The sequence below is a fragment of the Pantherophis guttatus genome, chromosome 3, assembly GCF_059756535.1.
Source record: "Pantherophis guttatus breed Tessera chromosome 3, ASM5975653v1, whole genome shotgun sequence".
NCBI classification, from domain to species: domain Eukaryota; kingdom Metazoa; phylum Chordata; class Lepidosauria; order Squamata; family Colubridae; genus Pantherophis; species Pantherophis guttatus.
The window spans coordinates 172,311,773-172,338,852 of NC_142065.1; the positions used below are offsets into that span (position 1 = coordinate 172,311,773).

Sequence of the window (27,080 nt, forward strand, 5' to 3'; positions counted from 1 at the left end):
TAATAGTTTATAGTACAGCTTCTATATAAAACATTAAATACATTCCATACATAATGTAGGCGCAACAGTTTTGGAAAGGGCCTCAGAGAGCTCCAGAGCCCAGCCTCTATAAATCTCCATTAAATCAGTTTGACGGGAGTGAGTGTTAAGAGACAGAGCTGCCAGAAATAGCTCTTTTCCTGCAAGATGAAGAAAAGATTACAGCTGAGTCTGGAGGCGGGAGGGCGGGGAGGAGATGGAGTCCAGGCAAAGGATGCGGGTGAGTCCTAAAAAGCATCTCATAAAAGTCCCATTTGTTTGGCGGCTGAAGGAAGTGGAGGCAGCTTTGGCACACGTGTCCCTGGTGCTAAATTAACTGTTAACACAAATAATCAAAGTGCAAGGCCCATCAAGACGCTGGCGCCAGCAAAGTGAGGGAGGGGCCAGGACAGTGTTCTTCTAGAGTTGGCAAACTAGCAGGTGGAGACCGAGTTGGGGACCTGACAGGATGGAAATGCTTACAGAACACATTGATCCATTGACAGAGGAAAACACCACTCCGCTCCCGCCTTCCAGCTATTGTGTATGGTGAGGGCTTGGTGTGTATTTTTGTTCCTTTTATTCCTTCTTTTTCTTTGACTAACTGACTTAATTCTTTCCCTGCCTGCCCCTTTCCTCCACCACCTCTCAAACTGCTCAGGTCAAGAGCTGCAACATCTGCCTGTATTTGGCAATGGCTGGCTGAACAGTTGAATAAAACACCAAAGTGTGATTGTGAAGGTAGCAAAAAAAAAAACAAAAAACCAACCCTGATCAGCCAAACAGCTCTTTTTAAAAGAGCAAATGCATTTCATAAATAGGATCTGGGGGAAAAAAACTTGAAGTACCTCTGTTTTCTATCTGATATTTGGGAGAAAAAGAATTAAAACATACAACTTTTACCAGTAAGGTCTCCACAACTCCTTGACATATTTTGTACAATGCTCAAATGACTTGATAATGTCTGCATACAGGGAACTACTACACCCTCCATAATTATATAACAAAAGAAAAAAGAATAGTGCAGGTGTAATTTGTATCTTCAAATTTCAATGAATGGAAGATAATAGTATATGTCTGTGGGTTCGATGTATGGGATGTTTTAGGATGCCAGTACTTATCCAAGGCTAATTTCTTTGAAAAGAGTTAATTAAAAACCAGTTGCATTTTTGTTTCAATCCTGCCTGACCATGGAACAATTACATTCTCTCAGCACATTCAATTTTGCAAGGTTGTTCTTGGACATAAAATTAGGGGAGAGCCTCAAATAAACTGCTTTAACTTCTCTGAGAAAGGTTGGTATATAAGTGCCATATGTAGAGGTCAAAGAATCAAGACCCACATCTCTAGAACAATACAGTTAACAATAATCAGTTAAAGGAATGAAAAGAGAATGGAAGGAGAGGTGGGAAAGATATGTGACTCTATTTAACAGCCAAAATCTCAAGACTGCTTTCAGTTTGGGAATGCACTGGACATCATTTCAAAAAGGTCGACCATCCCATCATTTCATAATAGTTTTGGACAGGTGTGAGCAATCTGTGACCAGGGGCTGATTGTGAAATGAGATTTTCCACATTGCATCACCAAAACTGGGCAGCAAATTGCTGATTTTTGTCCATGAAATTTTAAGTTTCCCTACTAATATAATGGAGAAAATGGTTTGTATCCCCTTTCAATGCAAAAATTTGGACCCATAAAACCAGTATGTTGTTGGACAATTATTCTGAATCTCCTGGAGATCTAGAAAATAATGTCTTACCACTGACTGAAGATCCCCATAAGCCCTGCTATGCTGCCTTATGGGGGTGGGGGTGGGCATATGAATGAAGAAATATGAGTTCTGTTGTTCTGATAGGTACTCACCTAAAGTAAGCTTCCACAGCTGACTTTGTATTTGAACCTGAGCCTCCTCAGGTGCTATCCAACCTCCTACCCAATTATTCTGCTGCACATGACCTGAATATTGGGATCAATATTTGGAATATTAATTTATTCTACATTATGTTGATCATGAGACAAGTTGCTCTGTTTGTAATTGCGGAATTGCTGACTTAGTCTCCATTTCCAAATTACAGGTGGCTTAAATTTAAATGGTTGACTCTTGAAGCCTAGGGTCAGTGATTAGGCTAAATCTTCATAATGATACAAATGGGAATATTCATATCTCCACAAAACTGTCTGGACTTCTGCTTCTATTAATTAATATCACAGTTCTATCTCTTAATGTCTTCTTTGCATCAGTTTGGACAACAAAATAGCTCAATATCTGAATAGGCTTGCATTTACAATTATTTTAAGAAAGCCTGAAATTACAGCTCTGCTGGTTAATTTTGCTCTTTTAGTTTATCAATTTCCTTTATTTCTGTTGTATAAAAGCAAGGCAATATTTTACCTCAGCAGTTCATTTACTTTTCTTTTCTGTTGATTTCAGTTTTGAACTTGCAGTCAGTATTGTTCTTAGGGAAGTAATGCTCATATATAAACAACATTGTATAGCCAGATGTCCTACCACACAGCTCCCCTAATCCTTTCCATCAGGGCTTTGTTTTGCTAAAAATTGTTCAGTTTGTTTATTTGCAGGATATGCTCCTTTTATGTGTATTCATTCCTAAATCTTCCCCATTCCATTTCCAAATTAATCTTCAGTCTTAATGTACATTCTGCATTTACATATAAGTTTACATATATTTTCAATGTATATTCTAACAATATAGGATTTTAAAAGAAGCACTCAGTTAACATCAAATAATTCTGCTTGGACTATTGATATTTGGCTAGTTTAAAAGTAACTGATAGAAGGAGTAATCAGATAAAAACTATGGGTCTCTTTAATAAACTTAATAAGAACCTGTGATGATGTATAAATAATTAATTAGCCTCAAAATATCTGTATGTAATACACATTGGTCACGTTTATAAACATGAGAATAATTTGCTTAAAAAAACTTTGGAATCACAAGTTCATCTAGCATTTACCTCAGGAGTTGATAATGTAAGCCATTAGTGAGTTTTCGTTGGGAAAGCAATAAATGGTATCCAAATAACCTAAATAAATAAAATCTAATTAAAATGGTAGTGGTTTGGATGGTTAGGCAATCCTTGTCTATGGAATACAGGGATATTGCCACTACTGTGGCCCGCTGGCAGCAGACTCAGACGATGAGGAGGTTGGGGAGGAACTTGGGCTACTTCTGGAGTCTGGTGATGGATGCTCTGTGTCGGACACAGAGAGACAGAGCCAGGACCGCCCAACATTTCCCAGCCACCGGAGAGGCAGCTGCCTTTGGAGGCTGAGATAAGTGAGGAGGAAGAACAGCTGGGGCCTGTTCCAGATGGACGTGTGTGCAGAGCAGTTAGGAGAGGTGAACAATGAAGGACAAGGAGTTGACTTGGGAAGCAAAGCAAACGTGGATGTTGAATGGCCCCTCCCTGGCTGGAGAATAAATAGAAGGAAAGGGGAGTGGTTGTCGTAGGAGACAACAGTTCGTGTTTCTGAAGATTTTGCTTATTGTGTTTCGTGCATCAAAGACTGCTTGCCAGAACTTAATTTGCAGCCTTTTGACCGGGAGCTCACGGCCTTGTAATTATTGCAAGGAACTGATAAGGTCTGTTGCTGCATTTAACTCCTTGCAGGAGTCTTGCTTGGACTTTTCGGTGGATGAATGCCATTAATTCACAAGAGGTAAATAAAGAGGGCTTTTTTGTGACAAGGCGTCTGTTTCTTGCTTCTGCTGGGTCAGAACAGCCACATTTGGCCAGAAGCAATTGCCCATTCTTTTAGATAAACCAAGGGAATTGGTTGGGAAAATTTAGACTATAAATATTTGGTGTATTGTTTGAGCAGAACCACCTGAGACCTGCTACTAATGTTAAGCAATACAACTAACATTCAGGAAGCAATTTTAACTTAATATTACTGTTTCCCCCCCTGAAAAGGTTAACAGCATAGCATCTAACTGGACACCAAGCACATTAAATGGATATTTGGGAATTATGATGTTGTATGCATTGATGATTCATAAAATGACATGTCAGTTATAGGTAACACTGCATATTGTTATGGTTGAAAATGAGAATCAGATGCTAAAACTGTGGCCAGCTGTAGGAGGTATAGGTAATTGGAAATAAGACTGGGAACATGAAGGTAAAAATCAACAGGGATTTTCAATAAAACGTCTTTGACACCTGAACTTGAGTGGAATGAGAAGGGATTTTAATAAATTGCATGTTCTCTGCCATCTGGGGAGTCATCATCAAAAAAAGTAGACAATAATAAATCAGTTCTCAACCTTTCAACTGAAAGCTTTCCTTTGTGAAAACTTTTTTTTAAAAAAGATTTCTCCATAACCAAATAATAAAAAAGTACTTCCTCTGAAGTACTGCTTTCATCTTAGATCAGCCAGAAAGATTGTCTTTTTTTCAGGAGGAATAAAGAATCTTGCCCATGCCTTTAATGGGGGAAACTCAATAAAAAAGAGATTTTTAATACTGAGTTTTAAAAGGCATTGTTATTAAAAACAATATTACCTAAGATCATGGGCCCTAGATTTATTCCCCGTTCTCCATTGCAATTTATATTTCAAGGCTAGAGAAAAGCTGTTATTACTGTTATGTGATATATTTTCTGGATTTAAAGATCAGCATTGAAAAGACTGGTACTGAAATGAAGACACTAAGTTCCTGAAAAAAATAGATTTAATCTTAATTAGAACTTGATTGGCTGAAGGTAGAGTAGGATCTTGAGACTGAGCAAGGGTTAATGTTGATAAGCAAAGTTTTCTAACTCCCACTCAGAAAAAGTTGTGATTTTATAAGATCTAGGTTTTATTTTAGTATTTGATTATTTTACGTGCTGCCTGAGGATCATATGATCTTACGCATATCTACAAACACCTTAGAAGGAAGGATGTAAAAGTGGTGGTGGTGGGGTGGTGGTGGTTTCTGAGAGCCATTCAAGTATTTATTTAATGGATACCTATTAAATTGCAACAATACCTATAGTTGAGTTGTAACTGAGGCCAGATTTGGCTGAATTTCTACTTTCCAAGATAATGTTAGCAGTTTTGGTAAGGTTTTTTAAATGTAATATTGTTCTGACAAATATATCCTGTAGAAATCCCTATTGAAAGCTGCACATAAAAGTGTATCTTTTGACAGCTGTATAGTCATTAGAAGTCCTATCAAAGTATATTTTATTTTATTATTTTCACAGATTTGAATTATTATCCTAGAATTAGAATTCTGACTGGCTTACTGAAATGGATTCAAGTTACATTCATTCTTAAGAAATCAATTGATTTCCCTTTTCTACCCCACACCATTTAAAAAAAAAATGGTGTCAAAGAAGTAGTAATTGTACAAGAGGAATTAGTGAATTAGTGAAAGTTTTGATGTGAGTAGAAGTAAAAATGATTGGTGAAAGCTGTTAGAACTGAGTGGTATGACTAATGTGAACTGTTAATTCAGGAAAGGCTAGGATACAGATAACAGAATAACAGAGTTGAAAGGGATCTTGGAGGTCTTCTAGTCCAACCCCCTGCTTAGGCAGGAAATCCTACACCACTTCAGACAAATGGTTATCTAATATTTCTTAAAAACTTCCAGTGTTGGAGCATTTACAACTTCTGGAGGCAAATTGTTCCACTGATTAGTTGTTCTAACTGTCAGGAAATTTCTCCTTAGTTCTAAGTTGCTTCTCTCCTTGATTAGTTTCCACCCATTGTTTCTTGTCCTATCCTCAGGTGCTTTGGAGAATAGTTTGACTCCCTTTTCTTTGTGGCAACCCCTGAGATACCGAAACACTGCTATCATTTTACCTCTAGTCATGTTACCCCTTCTTTTCATAAGACAAGAATATCCAGTTCCAGCAACTGTTCTTTATATGTTTTATCCTTGAGTCCCCTAATCATATTTGTTGCTCTTCTATGCACTCTTTCTAGAGTCTCAACATCTTTTTTACATTGTGGCGACTAAAATTGGATGCAGTATTCCAAGTGTGGCTTTACTAAGGCAGTATAAAGCGGTATTAACACTTCACATGATCTTGATTCTATCCCTCTGTTTATGTATACAGTAAGAATATTTAAATTTTGGAATGTTCAAGTATTGAGTTGAAGATCAGTTACTGAATGTGTCAAAACATACAATAAAAACAATATGCATGTAAAAAGAAATGTCTAATGAATGATTCAACACTGATTAGTAAATAAGATGTAGGTGTACAAGTTCCTTTGGTTCTTCAATGTATTTATGGATGATAAATTTGGAGGAAAGACAGTAAGATATGGATAAATATATTGAATATTGTTTGAATTAATTAGAGTTAGCTATAGTTCATTTTCTTATTTACTACTTTTTAAATTACTTTTTCATACTTTGCATAATGTTTATTACCTTGAAATGGAAAAGCCAGATGGACATGGGCAGAACAGTGAACTACTGTAATGGGAAAAGTATTGACTTGTATTCTTCTAGATGTTTCCTAGACTCTTTCTTTATTAGAAGTTACTGATCATTTATAGGATTGGGATTTCCATATCTGCTCATATATTTTCCTGAAGCTAAGAAATTCTGGTTGTTAAAATATTCAGCTGCCTTATTCTTGCAAATCTACATTGTTTTCAATGGGCATGGTATCTAGATTTCCTAACTCAAAGGAGAAACAGTGATACATAAATATGGAGTTTGCCCATCATAACAATGAACCTTTGAGATTATACACGTTTTTCTATGCTGAAGTATGTTCGCACAGAAGAAGAATGAAAAATTTGCTTCCCTGAAATGTATAAGACAACCTTTTTCAGTTATTACACACTATAGTACCTCAGGGTATGCAAATACAGGGTTGAGTTATCTGCTTATTTTGAATTGGCCCTTAGGTTCTCTTTGGCAAGTAGTTCAGGACCAATCATTTTACATTATTATTGGAACTTTTCCCTTGTTTCTTACTTGAAATGCACTACATCTTATCCTTGAATCAGCAGAAAGCAATTAATGTATGAAATCTGTTGTTCTTATTGCCAGTCCCTGTCCTGCTTTTTCCTATTCATTTCCAGATGTATAATAGCCTTTCAAAGTAATGGATGTGTAAAGGATTTTATATAGCTTGTAGCTGCCTTTGGACAATTTTGGAATAGGAGAAAAGCATTAACTTAACCTCAATATAGCTAAGGATCTTTCAAGCCTCTTTCACTCATGGAATGGGATGAGATGAAAGACACCTTTTGGACACACAGCAGAAAAAAAGATGCTGCCATGGTTCATTTGTACTATGGTAAAGATACAAAGAGAAAGCACTGTCTAATGTTCAGTTATGTTCAGAGTCACTGGGAGTCGATCAGAATAGAAAAGAAGAAAATAGAAGAAAAAGAAAGAATGCAAGGTTCTGCAAATAGAACAACTGTAGCAAAAGAAAGCAAAGATAGTACCAATAGTGATAGGTACCTCGGATGCAATCACAAAACGCTTGAGCACCATTCGCATTGATGAAATCATCAGTCAATTGCAAAAGGCAGCACTACATCGAGCAGTTTACATCTGGCAACAACACTTTTAATTCCATCAAATACCATCCTCCTATCCCGGCTCATCTCCTTAGGTCCTTGGGAAGGACTCGATAGGTAAATAAAAATGTCAAACCTAGTCTAAACTTCTGGCTGATTGTGTAGCCAACTATAATAATCTCAATTTGAAGCCTGCAGCAAAGGGACAAAGAAGAGGGCCCCGTCCATCATCAAAGAAAAAGGAAGAAACAGTTTTAGATTCTCTTAAACATATATATTTATAGGTATGTGCAACCATGCTGGTTGTGAGAATAAAGTAAGGCAATCCCCCATTTATTCCCCCGGAGTTCTTTGGAGAAGTATGAGAAACAAAACAATAGATAAATAAAGATATCATATTACACTGATGCTTTGCAAATCGTCAAAAATATTTGAATCATTTCTTCAAGAAGGTTAAATGCATTTGTATTGCTTAATAATAGGAGAGAACAAAGAGAGAGATTTAGGATAGAATAAGGGAGAAATATTAGGAATTGGTTTGATGGCTCCTTGTCTCAGGCAATGATGCTGAGAAAGCACAAATCAGCCACAGTGGTGAGATCATGCAAATGCAATGTCCCTCAAAGCCACAGGAATTGTGGAAAGATTTGTGTAAATATCTCATGGATTTTTGTGCTGTAAGGCTAATGGAAATATAAACCACAGCTAAAAAGTCAATGCCACATCCATTTCCACTCCTCCTAGACAAACCTATTTGAATAAGTGCAATGTAAATTGGATGAGCATTCAAGAAATTAAATGATTTCTACTTCATTGTCAAGGAGGTCAAGGAATAAAGTAATGGAGTTTCGGATAGGCGTAAAAATGGGACTGAACAGGATGTGAGGAGAAACAGGAGACTGTTTTATATGGTCATAGAATGTCTTGCTGCAGGCATGGATGGAAAAAGAAAGGCCACACACAGACTTCCAATGTTTAAATTTGGATTGCATATATTTGATACCAAGCTCTTATTAAGTTTAAACAAGGCCAGCCCATGGAGCTACAAAGGGCATCCATTTCCACATTTCAAGAGCTCATCCATACATCTGTATAATCACACTACAAACATATCTAAAAATGTTTTTTTATCATACATAGTTGCCTTTATCTGACCCTCAGTCCCCAAAAGAAGCAGCTTAAGGTTGCTTTTGACTGTTCCATTGTTTTTCTGATGCCCCCCCCTTCCATTACAGTTTTGCAATGGATAAAATTTGTTTTGCTTCCTTGAGGATGTGGTTGCTAAAGTGAACAAGGTGTTCTCTCTTCTACTGGCTATTAAGCTGCTGTGAGTATATTCTTTCCTCTCTGGTCCTCAGAATTCTCTTCCTCCATCTTTCTGGTTTTATGACAAGAGAAACTCACAGCCAGCTTTATAGGAGTTGATTAGTCAATTTGCACAGGCAAAGCCAGGAGTCAATTTAGATGATAATGATAATTTAGTATTCTGAGCACAATAAAAATAATAATGGAGCCTTCATAAATTATTTAACTTATTTCAAAATCATGGAGACCTTTTGTTTTAGATGCTATTTCATAATACTAGATTTCATTATTCGTTAATCTAAGTGACTCTGCATATTAACTTCAGTTTATTATATTAATAAGAAACAGATTTGTTTATCTAAGATATCTGTAATTAATTCTCCGAGTCCAGGCAGGTAGATAAATTCTTGTATTTTTTTTAATGTAAGCTAAGGCTGATGCTGGTGGGAGAAATAAAATCAGTACCTGCCAGTTAAATAGCCTCTCCTGCTTTATCAGGAAGCCATGTCCACCCTACAGATGCACTCTCTTAATATTGGGTTTTGACAGAGGGTTAAGTCCATGGACTCATCTGTCAAAACTTGTCTCCTTCGAATAAGAGAGACAGCGGGAATGTTTCCCTATCAGCTGGTGATGTTTGGTCGGATGGGAAATGAAAGCAAAGGAATCTACTTTTCACTTGCCTTAACTTTCCATGCATGAAAGCACAACTCATTGGTCCCATTACTGAGCAAAAAGGTGACAAATTTTATGCCAAACAGAAACAGATTATGAATGGACTTATAACAATAAAGGGAGTTTGCGAAATTATATAAAAAAGATTAAAACAGGAAAACTGCCTGGGCTAGATGGGTTACCAGCTTTTTACTATAAATGCTTTGAGGATGAACTTTTATAAGATACAATGAATTCTATTTTACAGAGAGAAAAGATGGAAGAGAGCTGGAAAGAGATTAAAAAAACAATAATACCTTACAGAAGAACAAGATTTGATTTTATCAAGAAACTATTGGTCAATATCATTATTGAATAATTACCATAAGTTGATTACAACAATTTTGGCTGGGAGGTTGAAAATAATATCCTAAGAATTTATTTATGAGGATCAATGTGTTTTTTTTAACCTAAAAAAACAGTTATAGGATAATATAAGAAATGTGTCTGATATTTTGGAAAACTTGAAGTATCATCATGAAATGACATGGTTCCTTCATTAAAAGAAAGAAAATAAAAGAATTTAAACGTATGTAAACATTTTTAAAATACCATGTGGCAGTTTATATAAAAATATTAAATTGAAAGGCAGCAGTGAACAAGACTGATATCAAATGCTTGTCTTGATACTTATTTTAAGCTTCTCATGGAAAATACAGTAAAATGCTTTAGTTATCACCCTCCAATTTTCTTCCTCCTAAATGAGATTGTCAAGGTTTTTTTTTTAAAAAATAGTCCATTGTCTTTAAGTCGCTACCTGTCTTTAAATGCCTGTCTGCTTTTTGCTTTATCCTTGTGCTCTTCAATTCGTCCGAAAGATCTAGAATCTCCTGACCCGGCTGGAATGCTCTGTGCTTATTTTATCTCAGAAAACAAAACATATTCTGCGGTGTTTTGCTCTATTTCCTACATGATAGAATCCTTTGTTTTCATCTGCAATCTCTGCAGCTTCCAAGAATGTTTTACTCTTAGTAGCTTGTCGAGACGCAGGGTTCAATAGTCTGCCACCAGCCCTGCCCCAAGGTCGAGGTTCCCTCCTTTTCCTTCCCAGTATTGTTTTGCATCCTGGAGGGTCCTTCTTCATGCGGTCCTGGGGCTCCTGTGACAATAAGGACTGGCACCAGTCACACTCTTGGCTGCTATGGTATCAGCGGCTGAGCACATGCCAAAAGCTGGTGTCAATAGCATGACTTCAGATCCTTTAATAGTATTAGTACAGAAAAGCTCTAAAAGGGAGGTACATATTTCCTTGGTTTTGACAGCTCATGGTTCTTCTTAGCCAACGGTCAAATATGAGTACATTTTTGTAACTGCTGAATACGTCTACAAATTTCTTGAAAAAAGACTTCATATCTAATTAAAGCCATTCACAGAGTCAGCTCTATCCAATCCTTTCTAAGAAACATTTCAGGTTTAATAAATGAATTTGTTGACAGGTCTGAAAAACAATAGAAAGATGTTAAATATACTACAGGAAAATCATTTCTTAGGAGTTTTATCTTTTTTCAAGATAAAGGATTGCACTTGACTGGAGCATAAAAGAAAAGTGACACTTTATAAAATGGAGATAACTAGGAAAATAAATAAAAGAAAATATACTTTGCATAGATATAATTATATTTATTTTCAAATTTATATTTAATCTTTCCAGCCTTTCTAGTTTTAGAAACACCATGCTTGCTAGTTGTCTGGATGCACCTTGCACTGGCTTGGCATGCTTGTCAGGAGCTGCATTGGGTGGGCAGAAAGACAGGTGGATAGGGGGAGTTGCAATGCCCTCATAAGGCTGTGCACACTGTGAAGAATCTGAATTTTTATTTTGTGATCGTGGGAGTGCTACAAAGGCCATAACTTCAGGAAGGGGTGGCAACTCCCTTCAGTAATGTCATAATCTTGAATGCTCACTGAACAAATAGTTGTAAGTCAAAGAATAAAAGAATGACTCAATCATGTCATGGGCTGTCTAATTAAAATGCTAAAGAATATATGGAAGCTTAGCACTCAGACAAATCACCCATTAACACAGGGTTTCCAAACCCTGGGCCATGGCTCACTATTGGTAGTGAGTAGTGAGTAGTGAGTAGTCAGTAGTGAGCCATGGCCTGTCTGGAACCGAGTCATGCAGGCAGCTGGGCCAGTTCCCCTCTCCCCCCCACCGGGCCACCAAGCCATAAAGATTGGGACCACTGCGTTAACAGGCACTTCTACATACCATTCAAAAGAGACAACCAAAAAGCCAAAAAGGAAACAAAAAGATCAAAACACCACCTCACCAGCGATCAATATCCAGCTGAACAGAGATTAACATCAAGATTAACATTATACCAACAGTCAAAGAAGCAAACAATACCCCAAAGAACTGCCAAACAAACTAACAGTAAACAATAGCGAAATCAACCACTGGGACCACTCCCTCCAACACTGACAGGGCAGGCCATTGGTATATAAAGTATACTTTAATATATAAAATGAGAGCAAACACCACTCCCTAATAGCACTGATGATGTTACCTAGTTTGGTAATGAAATGTCTGCAAGAAAACAACCAAACTCAGAGAGCACCAAGGACCTCATAATATATTCAATATATTTAGCCCAGAAAAATAAGACTTTTCATAATTAGGAAAATACTATATAGAAAGTTACATGGAAATTCTTTCTTTCAATGCCATTGTATGAAAACTATTCCATGTCACCTTTGCAGTTGTATGAAAGCTACAATATAGAATCATACAAGGGTTTAGTCTCGTACACTACAGCTGACAGTTCTCAGAAGGAAGGGTGGTTAGATGCTGGCTATTAGTTGGTGATTTATTCCATTATTATCCCCCACAGCTAGGACTTTGCCTGGGTATTTGTAAGCAAAAGTTAGTTCCCATTTCTCATAGTATATATGTTTACAGTTACAATGTCTTGATTTATAGTGTATGATCTGTAGTTCCCTACAGAGCTTTCCCTAAGCCTTAGTTTCTGTGTGGAAGTGTGTGAAATATTTTCTGCAGTGGTCTTTCCCAGTGTGAAATGTAAACAGACAGTGTTAGGCAAGTAAGCAGCATGCATTCTTCCCACCCAGGCTGCTTCATGTGCAGATGTAGATCCCAACAATGCTCAGGCTTCTGGGAATATTAAGAGAACTTGGATCAGTAAAAGAAACAGTATGGTTTAGATAATTGTCATGATGGCTCTGGAACTCACTGGAAAGCATAATCTCTGTTGTTCTTGGGGATATCTTTCTTTATCATCCTACATTTCACAGCTCTGTAAAGATGCAAATTTAAGTATCTAGAAGGTAAAGAGGGTGAATTTCTTCATAATTGTTTTATTAATTTCAAGAATTATTGTAATACTATTAAAATTAAAATTTTAATAAATTTTTTAATAAAAAAACCCTTATCTTTAAATCTTAATGGGGATTAATATTTCTGCCTTCTTTAGGTATGTGAATGTGGGAATAAAAATGATGCTAATAAGAATTAGTTTGCAAGAGATCCCTAAAGAGTCTCTTTCCAGTTACATACATAGTGGCATAAGATGGAGTTTGCTGGTATAATTTGCCTCTGCTTGTGAAAGATGTATTCCCTAAACAAAGAATAATTCTTGAAAATAATATATAAACATTTATTACCAGTATATTGTAATAGTTGTATTTTTAAAGTTTATATTTCGATTCCGAGAAAGAAGACATTTAATGTGGAGAAAATTTCATTAAATTTGCACCAAAGAGATAGGTGGAGGAGATTTGTATCAGTCATATATATTAGGGGAGGTTATATATGACAACTTTGACAGATAAAGAAAATAAATAAATAAATAAATAAATAAAATTCATTTATTTATTATACCAATTTTTATGCTGCTACAATCAAGTTGATTCTTGGCCTCACACATGGAAAATTGTGATCAAACATATATTTTTTTTAAAAAGACACCAAACTAGAATATGCATTACTACTATGGACCATAAAAGGGACAGGATACCATTTATATTGATTTATATTTATGGGTGTTCACATGGGTATCTGATGTTTGATTAGCAGTTGCAGTAGGCATGTATAGTATTATTCACCAAAAATAACAATATCAGGAATCAGCAGGATGTATTGTTGTAATTAAGAAAACTGAGGAATTAGATAAAAACTGTCTTTTGGACACTAGCTGTGTGTTTGTTATAGTATTTAAGTTATCATTTTGAAAAAGTTTTTTTCATTAATTTTCTTATTCTCTGTACATAGGAACCAGCTAGATTTGAAAGCATATAGGCAAATGTTAACTTAAATGAAAACGGTAAAATGATTGTCTTCTGGGCATTGCTGAATTACCATGCTATGATGCTGAATTCCAGTTCAGCATCTTTTTGAGGGCTGTAAATTTTTCAGCCCTCTTCTAACATAATGACTTGATTATTTTACTTGTCTTACATTTCAGGAGAATATTGGTATTATAACAGCTTGATAGGGAGTTCGAAGTAATGTTATGTAAAAGTTTTTTCCCCTTTGTTCTCTTCCAGAAAAGAAACTGCCTCTGGTGCAAAAATCTAGTTTCCCCATCCAGCAGTCATCTGGGTGGAACTGGGAACAGTTGTCAGTGCCTGAATTTACTTCTTTAGCAGCTCTTTACCCACTACTCTATTCCCCTTGGAAAGCTTTATAGCAGACTATAAGAAAAAAAAAAAAGAGGTAGGATGAGAGAGGGATAGATAGAAAGAAATGAGAGAAGTTGATGATTAATATGTTGCTCGAGAATAGGCCAGTATTATTTTTTTTTCTATTGGAATTTTTCTTGGACATGTTGTTTCAATATGAACAATCAGCTGGTCTCTCTTTGGAATGTCCCCAGGGAGGAGACATAGCCTCCCTGTAGGATAATATGTTAAGCAGAACACTAAGTTGCATTTTCGAAACATCTGCATTCTATTTATGCCTCCAGAGTCCTTCCCACTGGCTCTAGGGAATCATATGATGCTTTGAAGGATACTCATGGATTCCTTTTGCTTCACTATTGTTTGCAAGAGAGATAGTTTACTTATGGTGTGAACTCTCTTAGACTGAGCTTTGTGTATCTATGTCTTTCTAGCAAGCATTACCCTTTTTTCGACCTGCTTTTTTGTAAAATAACTTACTAGAGTTTTCTGATTAATCTTTCAAATAATATTTAAAAGGGGAATGAATTAATTTATCTGTTCAGAGTACTGAAGAAGTGAGTGAAACATTAAGCTTTATTCATTGATGGCAGTAAAGAGGCAATAATTTTTTGCTTTAGAATTCTCTGGTAAGAGCTCTCAGAAAATTTATTTTTCAAATGGCTTTCCTTTTAGGAAAGGACATAATTTGGTACCATGTTACCAAAAAAGGCAGATCTAAGCAGCAATGGACCATTATGTACCATAGGAGCACCATTTTTATAGTCATATATCTTCCTTTCTACAGCGAAGAGCTCCTGGGGAGTGTGATGACAATTTGGCGTAGAGCCTAGAGCAGGAAGAAACTTTGGAGAAAAAAATTACACTGTGAATGAATGAAATAAAGTAATGTAAAACATTATTTGCCACATCAGCTGATTTGTATTGTATTGATATGCTGTTAAATTGTCTGAGATATTAAAGCAAAAAATTAAATTAAATTAAAAAGACTTTTTAATACCCTCAGTTAGTAATATATGTAGAGTCAAAAATAATCCCCCCTTTTGTCTCTATGTGTCTACTGTCCAAAAAACGATTGCTAAAAAGATATGAGTTGTTTTTGCTCTTGCTGGAGAATTTTTACTATAAAACCTACGTCCTTATACATTTGCCATTCTTTTTATAATAGGCAGAAACACCTACCAGACAGGAGATTTCTCAGCTGAGATAAAAAAAACTGAGAGATTTTTCCTTTCTATTTCCTTCTTATTTCTGAGAGATCTAGTATTTGAATAACATTATATGTAAGAGGCAAATATGGGCCCACCTTATTCTTCCACATGCCATAAACACAGTCAAGGAGAGAAAGGTACACATGTTGGTCTTCCTTTCCATTCTGCATTTGACCATCTTTACTCTCCAGACAAAAGCCTCTGCTCTATTGTATTAAGCATTCTAAATAATGTGCAGACTGAAAGGAAAAGCAAAGAAAGGCCTGGGCAAAACAATATTTCTCTAATTGTTAGTGAAAGCATTTGAATTGCATATCTATTGGAAGTTTATTACAGAACATGGGCACCACAATGGAGAACACAAACTTCTCTGCAAATTTTATAAGCAGTGTAAAATATATTTGGGAATAGGACACTTTTAGAATTTGTCTGGCTGTTGGACCAGGAGCAGCTTGGCCTTCTATTTTCTATTCAACTCTTCTTAAGAGGAAGCAAGTATGGTGTCCCAGTGGTTCTTAGTCTCCTGTATGATAGACCCAGAGGTGGGGTGCTCGGGGTTTGCAGGGGTTCAGGAGAACCTCTAAGATTCTGTGCAGTTCAGAGAACCCCCAAATCCCACACATGGGGACTCCTGGCTGGCCCCACCCTGCCCCTTCTAGTAGTCCCCATGTGGCCTGTTTTGAATGCAGGTAAGGGCAGGGTGCACACGGAGGCTTGGGGAGGGCAAAAAATGGGCCTACCAGAAGAGCACCTCTGTATCCTGGGGAGGCTGTTTTCGCCCTCCTGGAGGCTCAAAGAAAGCCTCCAGAGCCCAGGGAGGGCAAAAATGCCCCCCCCCATGGTGCAGGAGGCCCACCATGGCCACGCCCACCCAGCAACCGGGCAGAGAACCCCTTGCTAAAATTTTTGAAGCCTACCCCTGGATAGACCTGTGTGATAGATGAGGCGAGTGCTCGTCCCTTCATTCAGCTCTTCATCTCCAAACAACTTTCTGTACTGGAGTGGAGTGTTTTATCTGGCCGAGAGAGAAAAAACAGCTCTCTACAGCTGCTGATGGAGGAGCCAGGCTGATCTTTGCTTTCTTCAGTATTCCTGGGATAAATGAGGTTTATCTGAATGGTTTTGGGTCCATTGGCTGAAGTATCTATCCCTTCAACTCTCATTCTCAGGAAAACTGATCTACTTAACTGTTGATATAACTGCCATTCACACTAAGTCACTTAAACATAAAACGATTTCTTATAAACCCAAATCCCTGAACAAACAACAGAGGCCTTGACTCTTTATTCATGACCTGGTGCTGAATATGTTCCCATAGTCCTATTATGACTTGTTATCTGTCTTTCCAGGATACACTCCCACACTCTTTTTTCCAGGGTCCCTGCTTCCTGTGGGTCTTCCCATAGCTGCCAGCATAGACAGTTTGTGTCTGGAACAGGCTTCATGCGACCTCAAGGATGCTTATATTCTCTCACTGTTGGGTGAGTCAGTGCAAAAAAGTGGCAGATGTTTAGCATCAGGAGGCAAGGTTTGGTTTTTTTTGTACTATGCAGCACATTCTTTTTTTCTGTGATACCTTTAATTTCCTCTCTGCAGGATGCAGAATAGTTTTCTTACATTGCTGCCATTTGTGTGAACTCAGGACCTTGAGAAGTTTACAAGGGCATTTCCATTCCCATGGCATGTGTTTCAGACATAAAGGGACTAAGTTCACTAATGTGAGGCACTTTGCATTTTATCACTCCAGCTCTGGCAGAAGGGTGAGTGGAAATGCTGATTAATATGTAGAATAACAAACTGCTCACTAGTTGACAGATCAGTATTTAACACCTGAAAAATGTGGTTACAGAATTCTTATTACTGTTCATTTCAGATGAAATTCTGAACAACTAAGAACTGCAGTTGTTAGCTTCAGTTAAAATGCGATCATCACTCCCCTTGAAAAAAAGATTTTATTAACAGAGGACTTGATCCCGTAAACAAAGGAACAAAAAGGGAGATCACAGTTGGCCATTACTTCTGTGACCTTCTTCACGCTTGCTAACAATCCACCCGTCTTGGATATAATATAACTTTTCCTTTACTTATTCTGTTAGTTTATAAGAATAATACATGGAGCTAAATAAAAAGTAATTGGCTAACTATATTAAAGGGAAAAGGAGTTGCTGATCAGAAAACAGCTTGAAGCAGAGACAATTCCATTTTCCAAATAAAAATGTATATCTAGCCAGTCCAAAATTTAATGCTTCTTTAAATATCTAAGTTTTTAAATGGACATTTACATGTTTGTATCATAAATCTCCATTAAGAAAGAAGTACCTCTGGATCAAGAAATATCTGACAAAACACTAGCTCCTAGCAAACATTGAAAAATGTTTTCAAAATGAGAAATGTTTTTTCCATGCAAAACAAACATATTTTCTTGTGGAAAGTTCAGGAATATACCAAACAAAAGGATGAGCATGTTTGATAAGCATAAGGAATTTGAGAACTTTTGTGAAAGGATGTAATCTATAAGTCACACAGCCTATTGTAGACTGATACCATTTAGACATTATTTATGCCCAGGGGCTACTTTCAATTTCCACAGTTGCTGAACCTACAGTGCCCATCATTCTGTGACAGTCTTAGGCTAACTGTTCTGAAAGCCTTTTTTTCTTCAGAAAGATGATCCTGCTCTTGTTCTCTGTGAAAAAGAGAGCTTTGTTGGGATGAATTCTCTCCTTATTCAGCCTTAATTAAACATGGATAGCAAGAGTCTCTTCAGGTGGTGTTTGACTGAACACCTCCTAGGAAGATAATTAACAAACTTCACACAAAAAGGGAGCTCTTTCCTTGCACACTGAGCTGGATTAGTAGGGGAGGGCAGTGATGTTCTGGAAATGAGATATGTAAACAAAAAAGTGGCAGCATTTGGTTTGCGGCAAACTGGGTTTGTCAGCAACATAAACAGCATGAAGAAGACTTCTAAGCAAAATCTCCAACTGGTTGGTGGAGCCGCCCCACTGCAGGCCCTCAGTGTTTCAAAGAAAGTAACTAACGTTTGGGAAGAACACTACTGTGTTGGTAGCAGTAGGGTTCCCAATATTTTATTGTCACTGTGTAATTGTCTGTTGTTGCTACCAGGTATAATTCTTATAGTTGAGAAATGTTTGTGGTTACTTTCTTTTCTGCATATATATTGTGAAACAGTTTGTTCTGGCTGTAATGTTATTTCTACAGCTATTTGCTCTGGTGATAGTTATATCCATATGGACATTTCTCATACCTCTAATTTTAGTTTAAAACCTATATTGGCTAGCATCAATATAGAAGAAAGCATGAAGAGCATTTTACCTGGGTGTCATGCTGCAAGGCTGCTGGTTACTCCAGACACTTATCTTTAAATTGAACAATTAATCTGAGACTGAGTACATCATATTTCAGGCAAAGAAATATGGATAGAAGCACATACGTATATTTGTTTTTAAACAGATGGTATCTGCACTAATTCAAACTAGCATATGTGAACATCTGACTATTTAAATAACATCATAAATAGTAAATTAAGGCTGACTTCCTTTGATAACATAGTATAAGCAAATGTCTTGTGGATAGACTTATTTGTATGTATCAAAGAAAAGAATTTTCCTTCCATGTTGGTTGTTAACCTGTTTATATCATTATCATTAGAAAAACCCGATGTACTCTTGTAGAAACTTTGGCTTTCGGTACCTTAAAGAAAGCAGGGATTTCCCATTTATATCAACTTCACTCAGGCATTATATCTGAACAGGATGTTTAAATACATCTGTGTACAGGTTCAATGCACATGCTAACCATATACCTATATCTACACTTAATTTTCTTCTCTAATTGAGTGGTAAAATCTGATGAGTGGAATGATGGCCATGCTACTTAGCCTATTTGAATAAGTGTAGAATTCTCCATGTGAACAGAGATTCTGTGATTCCATAGAGCATGTAAGGGAATGCAAGTCACCTTTAAAGTAATTTTAACTTTTTGATGCACTTTTATCAAGCGAAGCATTGAAATATATATTTAGATTTTGATATAATCTAGATATGGTGTTTAAATCTATATGATGTAAATAGATGAAGACTACATACATTGGCATGCTGAGAGCAAGGCCAATGCCTGTGGCCAGGCAGCCTTTATGTATTTCAATCAGATATGATGCCTAAGCAGATTTACTTGAAACTTGTCATGCCAAGTAACATGCTATCGGCACTTGTTTCATCAAGTGGTTCAATTGTCCCATTTTACTCTTTGAACATTTTCTAGTCCATTAGAGATTTTTTTTAAAAAAAATGTGTCCTTAAAAAGATTAATAAAATCTACATCTGGTTTCGTTTGTAATTTTTCTAATATATAAAGCTTTGTACACTAGTTTTTAAGAAGCATTTTTTTCCTCCGGTGTTGTTCTTTGTTACATAAATGTTCTGCTACAATTTTTTTTTTACAAAGTGTAATTCTCCTTTCACTATTTTTTTCTACTTGGAAGTTAAGTACGTGTGGGAGCAGGATTTTGAGCCTGCATCCTTGGTTAAATAGGGAATTGCACAGGCTAGGAATTTAGCATTAATCAGAGATAACTTAATTTGATTTAAGATACAGATGTACATTGCTGATCAGCTGTTTGGTAAAAAGCAGGGAGCTGGATAAGTCTCCTAAAGCTTTCGTCCTTGCCAAACAGCTGATCATTAGTATTCAGAATATGCCCAGCCCGGCACTGTATCTCAAGTGAGCTGAAAAAAAATTAGTTTGTTTTTAGATTTTCTGGATGAAGTTTCTTTCCTGCTTGGTTACTTGATTTGAACATTGGCCATTCAGGCTGTTTTGGGATTTAGAACATGTTGTTATTTAGTTCAAATAATATGCATAAATATTGTGGCTTGTAATATATTAAAACATTGGGCTGCAAATATAACAGAAAATTAAAGTGATTCATTTAATGCAAACATACTCCACCAGTATTCATAATGATAGTACTGAAATAACCCATGTGTATGTATGTATGTATGTATGTATATTCACACACACATACACACAAATACATATAGATATAGATATGACAGTGAAAGCAACAAGTAGTCACAAGGATGACTTGCCTTCAGAAATTGTGGGTGCTCCATCACTGGAAGTTTTTAAGAAGAGACTGGACAGCCATTTGTCTGAAATGGTGCAGGGTCTCCTGCTTGATCAAGGGATTGGACTAGAAGACCTCCAAGGTCCCTTCCAAATGTTATTCTGTTAAAATGTCCCATAGTGCTTTTCAAAAGGCAATTTAACTTTCTGAGTTTTTTCCTTGAAAATGTTTCATTTCTCATCCAAGAAGCTTCTTCGCTTGTGACTGTATGGTGGAGAATGGAAGGATTTAGAATAGAGTGGTTAGAATGCAGTACTGCAAGCTACTTCTGCTGACTGCTGGTTACAGTTCAGCAGTTCAGTTCTCACTGGCTCTAGGTTGACTCAGCCTTCCATCCTTCCGAGGTGGGTAAAATGAGAACCCAGATCATTGAGAGCAATATGCTGACTCTTAGAGATGGCTGTAAAGCACTGTGAAGTGGTAAATAAAACTAGGTGGTATTGCTATGGCTATTTACAGTGCATTCAGAAAGTATTCAGACCCCCTTCACTTTTCTCAATTTTGTTATGCTGCAGCCTGATTCTACAGTTGTTGAAATTCATTTTTCTCATTAATCTATACTTTATATAGATTAATAATGACAAAGTGAAAACAGAATGTTAGAAATGTGTGATGTGTAGCCCAAACAAGACACTATTAAATTCAATACTTATATAATATCACCCAAACATGAATCTATCTCAAACCATAAAAAGATATGGAACCACATCAACAGATTATCCAACTTCCAGATCCCATGTCTGAAGGAGCCTCTATTCCGGTTCTTACAAAATGCTAGGAGGTTCAGGACCAGGCAGACCTCATGAGATATAATCTTCCAGAAGCCAGGCTTTCCATGGCCCCTCTAGATGGCACTGTTTAATAAACAGGACCTGTTGGATCTAATGGGATGGACAGAAACAATGGGTGACAGATGATAACTGGAGCCCATGTGATAAAATACTTTATAGGTAACAACCAGAACCTTGCATTACATTTGGAAGCATATTGAACATTATTCCACACCATGGAGGAATCGTGTAATGTGGGCACACCAAAGTGCTGTCATAATTGTCTGTGGTACTGTATACTGGATCAGTTGCAGCTTCCAAGAGATATTCAAGGGCAACTCCATGTAGTCTATTTGAACAGGGACCAGATCAAAAGTGACTGTGACCAAGGCTTCCCAGTCCAGGAAAAGGTGTACTTAATGAATAAGATGAATTTGTGCCATAACTACAAACAGAAGCACAAGTCCAGGAGGTACCATAAATTATGCACTAATTTTTTCTGGGGCAGTACTAATGATAAAGCTGGGTGGAGTTGCTGTAGCACTATTTTGGAGCTATAAATAAACAAACAATGAACTAGTTTAAAAATAAACTAGCTGACCAATCATATATTTCATGGAAAAGGATTCAATTTCATCACCACTTTGGTAGAACATTTTGTCTAAAAATGTGACAAAACAAACACCAGGATGAAATAAGACATCATTTTGGCAGTGTGCCAGGTCTTCTGGTTCACTTCATTTTTGGATAATTATTGTTTTTGATCTGCTTTTAATATTACACATTGCCCAGAGGGGTTTTGAATTGGGTGGTCTTACAAATTTAAGAAATTTAATTTAATCAATTATTTTTTCTTGATAAATTCTTGGTGGAAAGTTTTGAGTCTCATAAGCAACACAATGTTTAATTCCTTTCATTTATAAAAAGTCAATGTTAAAATATAATTCTGCTAACTTTTTATGTTTTTGAAAACAAATACACTGAAGCATAGCCATTTCAAATATAGTCTGATTGCTATGAAACCAAGCAATAATCTGATCTCTAAATTACAAACCTACTTGCTGGTAATGCAGGGAAAAAATAATGGTCTCCCTTACAAAGCTCTTGTACTGAGTTAATTGATATGAAACAGAAAAATACACGTTTAGTATTAATTTGTCCTGGAAATGCTGAGATTCTCTGTAATATTTTAAAAGAAATCAATAAAAAATTACCAAATGTGTTGAAATCAAAGAATTTCAGGTTTTTATAGTCAGGGTGAAAGTGTGATTGGAGAATGTCTTTGTAGATTCTTAGTCATCCAGGTCATAGATGTCTCAAAGGTGCTTTTTCATAAGGCAACTGGATGTGATTGAGGAAATTTGATGAAAGAGTTGTTTTTGGTTCACATGCTAGAAGTTGGAAGAAAAATTTACTAGATGCTTTTAAAAGCAAGCCATTCAAAAATATGTCATAAAGCCAATACTTGAAATGATTTAGAAGTGTATGTTTCAATTTTTCAATTAAAAATTGAATTTTTCAATTTTTTAGCTTTGCCAGGTCTTTTAATAGAATTCATATCTAGCGCTTTGATACTTAAAGCTCTTTTTAAGCATTTGCTAAGATGCTGAGATTCTGCTGGTTTAGCTTTTTTTCCCAGAGAAATATCTATAATAGCACAATGATATGACATGATGAGTATTTATAAAACCAGATATGTGTTTGAAAAGGAATTATGAAATTACCATTAGCTCTTTATCTGAATGAAGCTGAAGCTGAAGAGTGAAAAAGCTCATATTTTGTCTCAGGGACAGTACATTAGGCCATGCTCTGGGGCTCAGATCCTTTTTGGTCCTTAATGTAAGATTTCTCAATCCACTCTAGGGGGATGTTGTTTTTCTCTACAGTTGGGACTCTCAAACATTGTTGTAGACTTGTAATTTCCTTTGCTTCTCATCAGCCAGAACAGCTGAACTAGTTTAGCTCTCAGTGGTAATAAGAAAGTTGCGAGAGATAATGAATTGCTGACAATGTGAATTGCTGGCTAGTGTGAAATGATTCAGAAATATACTGAAGTTCTCAGCAAACTGTTGCAAGCTGTGTCAATTCCATCAGGTGATTAATATTCTTTCTATTGGGTTAAAAATTCTATTGGATCAAAATTCCTAGAACGTGCAAAAGAAAAGCAACATAAATATAAACAAAGAGGTATTGTATGGAAGGCTAGTACTCCCAAATTTTAAAAATCTCTATAGTGGGATTTTTCACTCTTTTTAAATAATGAAAATAGCTGCCTGTATCTATGACTTCTGTTTTAGAATAATTTTAAGCAGTGGTGGGATTCAAATAATTTAACAACAGGTTCTCTGCCTTAATGTTTCTTCCAACAACCAGTTCACCAAACTGCTCAGAAAGTTAACAACCGGTTCTGAATCCCACCACTGGTTTTAAGACTAGAAAATATGTTGCATATACTGTAATTGAAAAAAATATGTCTAGATTTCTGGAGACTAGCTATTTGAATTTTGATTTTTGTTGGTGGGAATTGGAATGAACTCACATTAGATATATCATTTTTTCCTATGAAAATTCCATAGAATTTTAGTGAGGCCTCACTGGAAGATTTTTTTCTGAGAAGACATAATGACTAAAAAAGATATTTTATCATGTTTGTGTCATTTTAATCTATATTTTTGAGTGCAGGAACCTAACAAAATTATGGACAAACTAGTTATGTACAAGCTCTTTTGACTACAGTAGTGGCCAAAATTGTGGAAACCTTTTGGGAAAATGTATTTCCTAAAACTAGCTAATAATACCACTTTTTTTGGAGTAGTACCATAAAATTATATATCAATTGAAAGATAATTTAATCAAGAATGCAATGCAATAACTTTTATGAAGGATTTTCTATTAGAATAGCAGTTACAGTATAAAGAAGAAAAATGAAACACGTAGAAAAAACGAGATATACAAAAATTATCACCATGTCAGTTAATACTTAGTTGGGTAACCTTTAGCATGAATTATGGCCTTACAATGTCTTCCCATGGAGTGAACCAAGTCTTTTAGTTCTGCTGCTGTTATAATGTGAAACCAAGATTGAATGATTGCTTCTATTAACTGGGTTTTATTGCTGGGTCGCTTCTGTCTAACAAGTTTCTTTAGTCAGCTCCATAGATTTTCAATTGGGTTAAGGTCTGGGCTATTCCCAGGCCACTCCAGCAGTGGAATATGATTATCTTGAAACTCCAGAAAAAAGTGGTGTTATTAGCCATCAAACCTCAAAAATACACTTTTCCCAAAAGATTTCCACAATTTTGGCCACTACTGTACAGTAGCAGCAATTTTGTCATTATTTTGGTTTTGCTTATAGAGCTTGCCCTTATAGATCTGGAGGATGTGAACAGAGCAGAGGTGGGTTTCAGCAAGTTCTGACCAGTTCTGGAGAATCGGTAGCAGAAATTTTGAGTAGTTCGGATAACCGGTAGTAAAAATTCTGACTGGGCCCACCCCCATCTATTCTGTGCCTCTCAAGTACCAGCTGATCAGGAGGAAATGGGGATTTTGCAGTAACCTTCCCCTGTATTGGGGATGGAATGGAGATTTTACAGTATCCTTCCCCTGCCACACCCACCAAGCCACGCCCACCAAGCCATGCCACACCCACAAAGCCACACCCATAGAACCGGTAGTAAAAAAAATTTGAAACTCACCACTGGAACAGAGTGTGTAGACAAATGAAAGTTGCTACTTGATTGCTAGGCCCGTGCACTTCTCACTGATTAAACAGGCCAGATTGTGATTGAGTCCAGGATTAAGAGAAATGATCACTTATGTGAGGGTAAGATGTGCCCTACATGCTTAAAAGAAGGAGTCTATCTTTTATTACATTTATATCCCAGCAGAATAAAATTGATTACACAGTGATTACAAAACTTTAATCAAAAAGCCTTCTCTTTACCTTGTAGATGTTTCAAATTATAGTTACAATCTCAAATATTGTATTCTTGGGCAAGTTGATAAGACAAGTGGCAATATACCAGTGGTGTGGTAGGATGAAACAGCTTTTATAGATCCATTTCAAATGGGCATCATTCAGGATTTTGGTGTGGGATGCCTTGGAATGTCTGGGATGCTAAAGACACCCAGACATTCCAAGGAGATAAGCAGTGATAGTTTTGATTGTTGCCTAATGTTCATAATGGATTAACTAAAATTTAATCCAGACAAGATTGGGAGTAGTGTTGGTAAGGATAAAGTTGGACTCTGGGATTGAGATGAAGCTTGTTCTGAATGGAATTATACTCACCAATAAACAGCAGGCTTGCGTGTTTGAGTGTGCTCCTGATATCCAGCTGTCATTAGGTTGATAAAGTAGCAGCTTTGCTAAGGAATATATTAGCACAATTATGGATATTGTACCAACTGCCATACTTCCTAATTTGGTTAGCCTTGGAAAAAGCTATCCACATTTTGATACATCTTCTGCAATGTATTTCATATGGATTACTTTTGAAAAGTGTCTGGAAAATGCAAATAGTAGAATTAGAAACCACCCCATGTATAGGGTTCATAGGATAACAATAGAAGAGAGTATATGTAGCTCACGATTGAATTGTAGAGTCCCTGGTGCTCTCTGAGCTTGGTTGCAGATGTTTTCATTACCTGACTAGGTAACATTTTCAGCGCTAGAAGAGAGTCTGCTCTCTATTTATATGCAATTTCTTGCCCTCTCAGTATTGGTATGGGTGTTGTTTTCTCCTTGGATATAAGGATGAATGAGAACTTTTACCGATATGTTTGAAAATCGTGATGGATTAAATTTCTTATTCATCTTTATTCTTACACTTCTCCTTCCTTTATAATTGAGCAGAACCATGAAGTTTAGAAAATTAAATATATCATGGTAAGATATGCTCTATTTTTTTTTTTTTACTTTTGAATAGGGAAGGACAATATATCATCTTAAGGTACTTTAAAAATCCATTCCATTTAAATCTATTTGCATCTGAAAATATAAATTGCATTTGTTGCTATTTAATTGCTACAGAGTGTTTTTTTTTAAAAAAAAAAACTCATCGTAGAGGTCCGAGAAGCAATGCTAGTTCACAAATGAAGATTTGTGAAGACAGTAATATATGTTACAAAGCTGAATTTAATGAAATGCCCCTCAAAATAAGAAAGGATCCAGATAGCCAGTGACTTAACCCACGTTAAACTTTCTGCATATTTTAGTATTGGGGATAAAATGTTATACAGAACAAAAGGAAAAAAAGGTGTAGATGCGCTCAGAGCAGATGACAGCAAAATGAGCAAACAGTGGGGTCAGGCAACTGAATGCAAACAAAATTCTGTGATGTATCATTAGAGGGATCACCAGCAGGAAAAAAGAGTTCCTAATCCTTCTATATAGGGCCTTAGCCGGACCTCATTTGGAATACTGTGTCCAATTCTGGAGACCTCGCTCAAAAGAGATATTCATAAGATTGAGCGAATTCAGAGATGGGCAACAAAAATGGTGCAAGATCTGAGAGACAAAACATGTCAGGAGAGATTGGAAGAACTGAATATATATAGCTGGAGAACAGAATGGAAAGGAGTGACATGACTGAAACCTATTAAGGGTGTGAATATGGTTCTGGAAGGCAGTATTTTCAATATTAAGCAATAATCAGGAACACGGGAGCATAACCTCAAATGGATAGGAGAAAAGTTCAAAAGGTATTACTTCACAGAAAGAGTAGTGGAAGCTTGGAACAATCTTCCAGTGGAAGTAGTTGGTCAATCA

The 27,080-nt window shown here is 36.4% G+C and overlaps 2 long non-coding RNA genes across 7 annotated transcripts in view; one reads left to right on the forward strand and one right to left on the reverse strand.

Annotated features, from left to right (window-relative positions):
- The first annotated feature begins 315 nt into the window (after nt 1-315).
- The window catches only part of LOC117672772 (uncharacterized), a 35,951-nt gene continuing 9,186 nt past the window's right edge, over nt 316-27,080 (forward strand). The window contains exon 1 of one of the 2 annotated variants that reach the window (XR_004593357.3): nt 316-578. This is a non-coding gene — a long non-coding RNA (uncharacterized LOC117672772). The remainder of the gene's footprint in view (nt 579-27,080) is intronic. The other variant, XR_004593356.3, reaches the window with a different exon arrangement.
- The window catches only part of LOC117672774 (uncharacterized), a 38,480-nt gene continuing 31,499 nt past the window's right edge, over nt 20,100-27,080 (reverse strand). Inside the window, exons 4-6 of one of the 5 annotated variants that reach the window (XR_015733367.1) lie at nt 23,035-26,053; nt 22,525-22,701; nt 20,100-20,744 (exon numbers count right to left, since the gene is read on the reverse strand). This is a non-coding gene — a long non-coding RNA (uncharacterized LOC117672774). Of the gene's footprint in view, nt 20,745-21,176; nt 26,054-27,080 lie in introns of those variants that run through there. The other 4 variants (XR_015733366.1, XR_015733365.1, XR_004593358.3 and 1 more) reach the window with 4 other exon arrangements.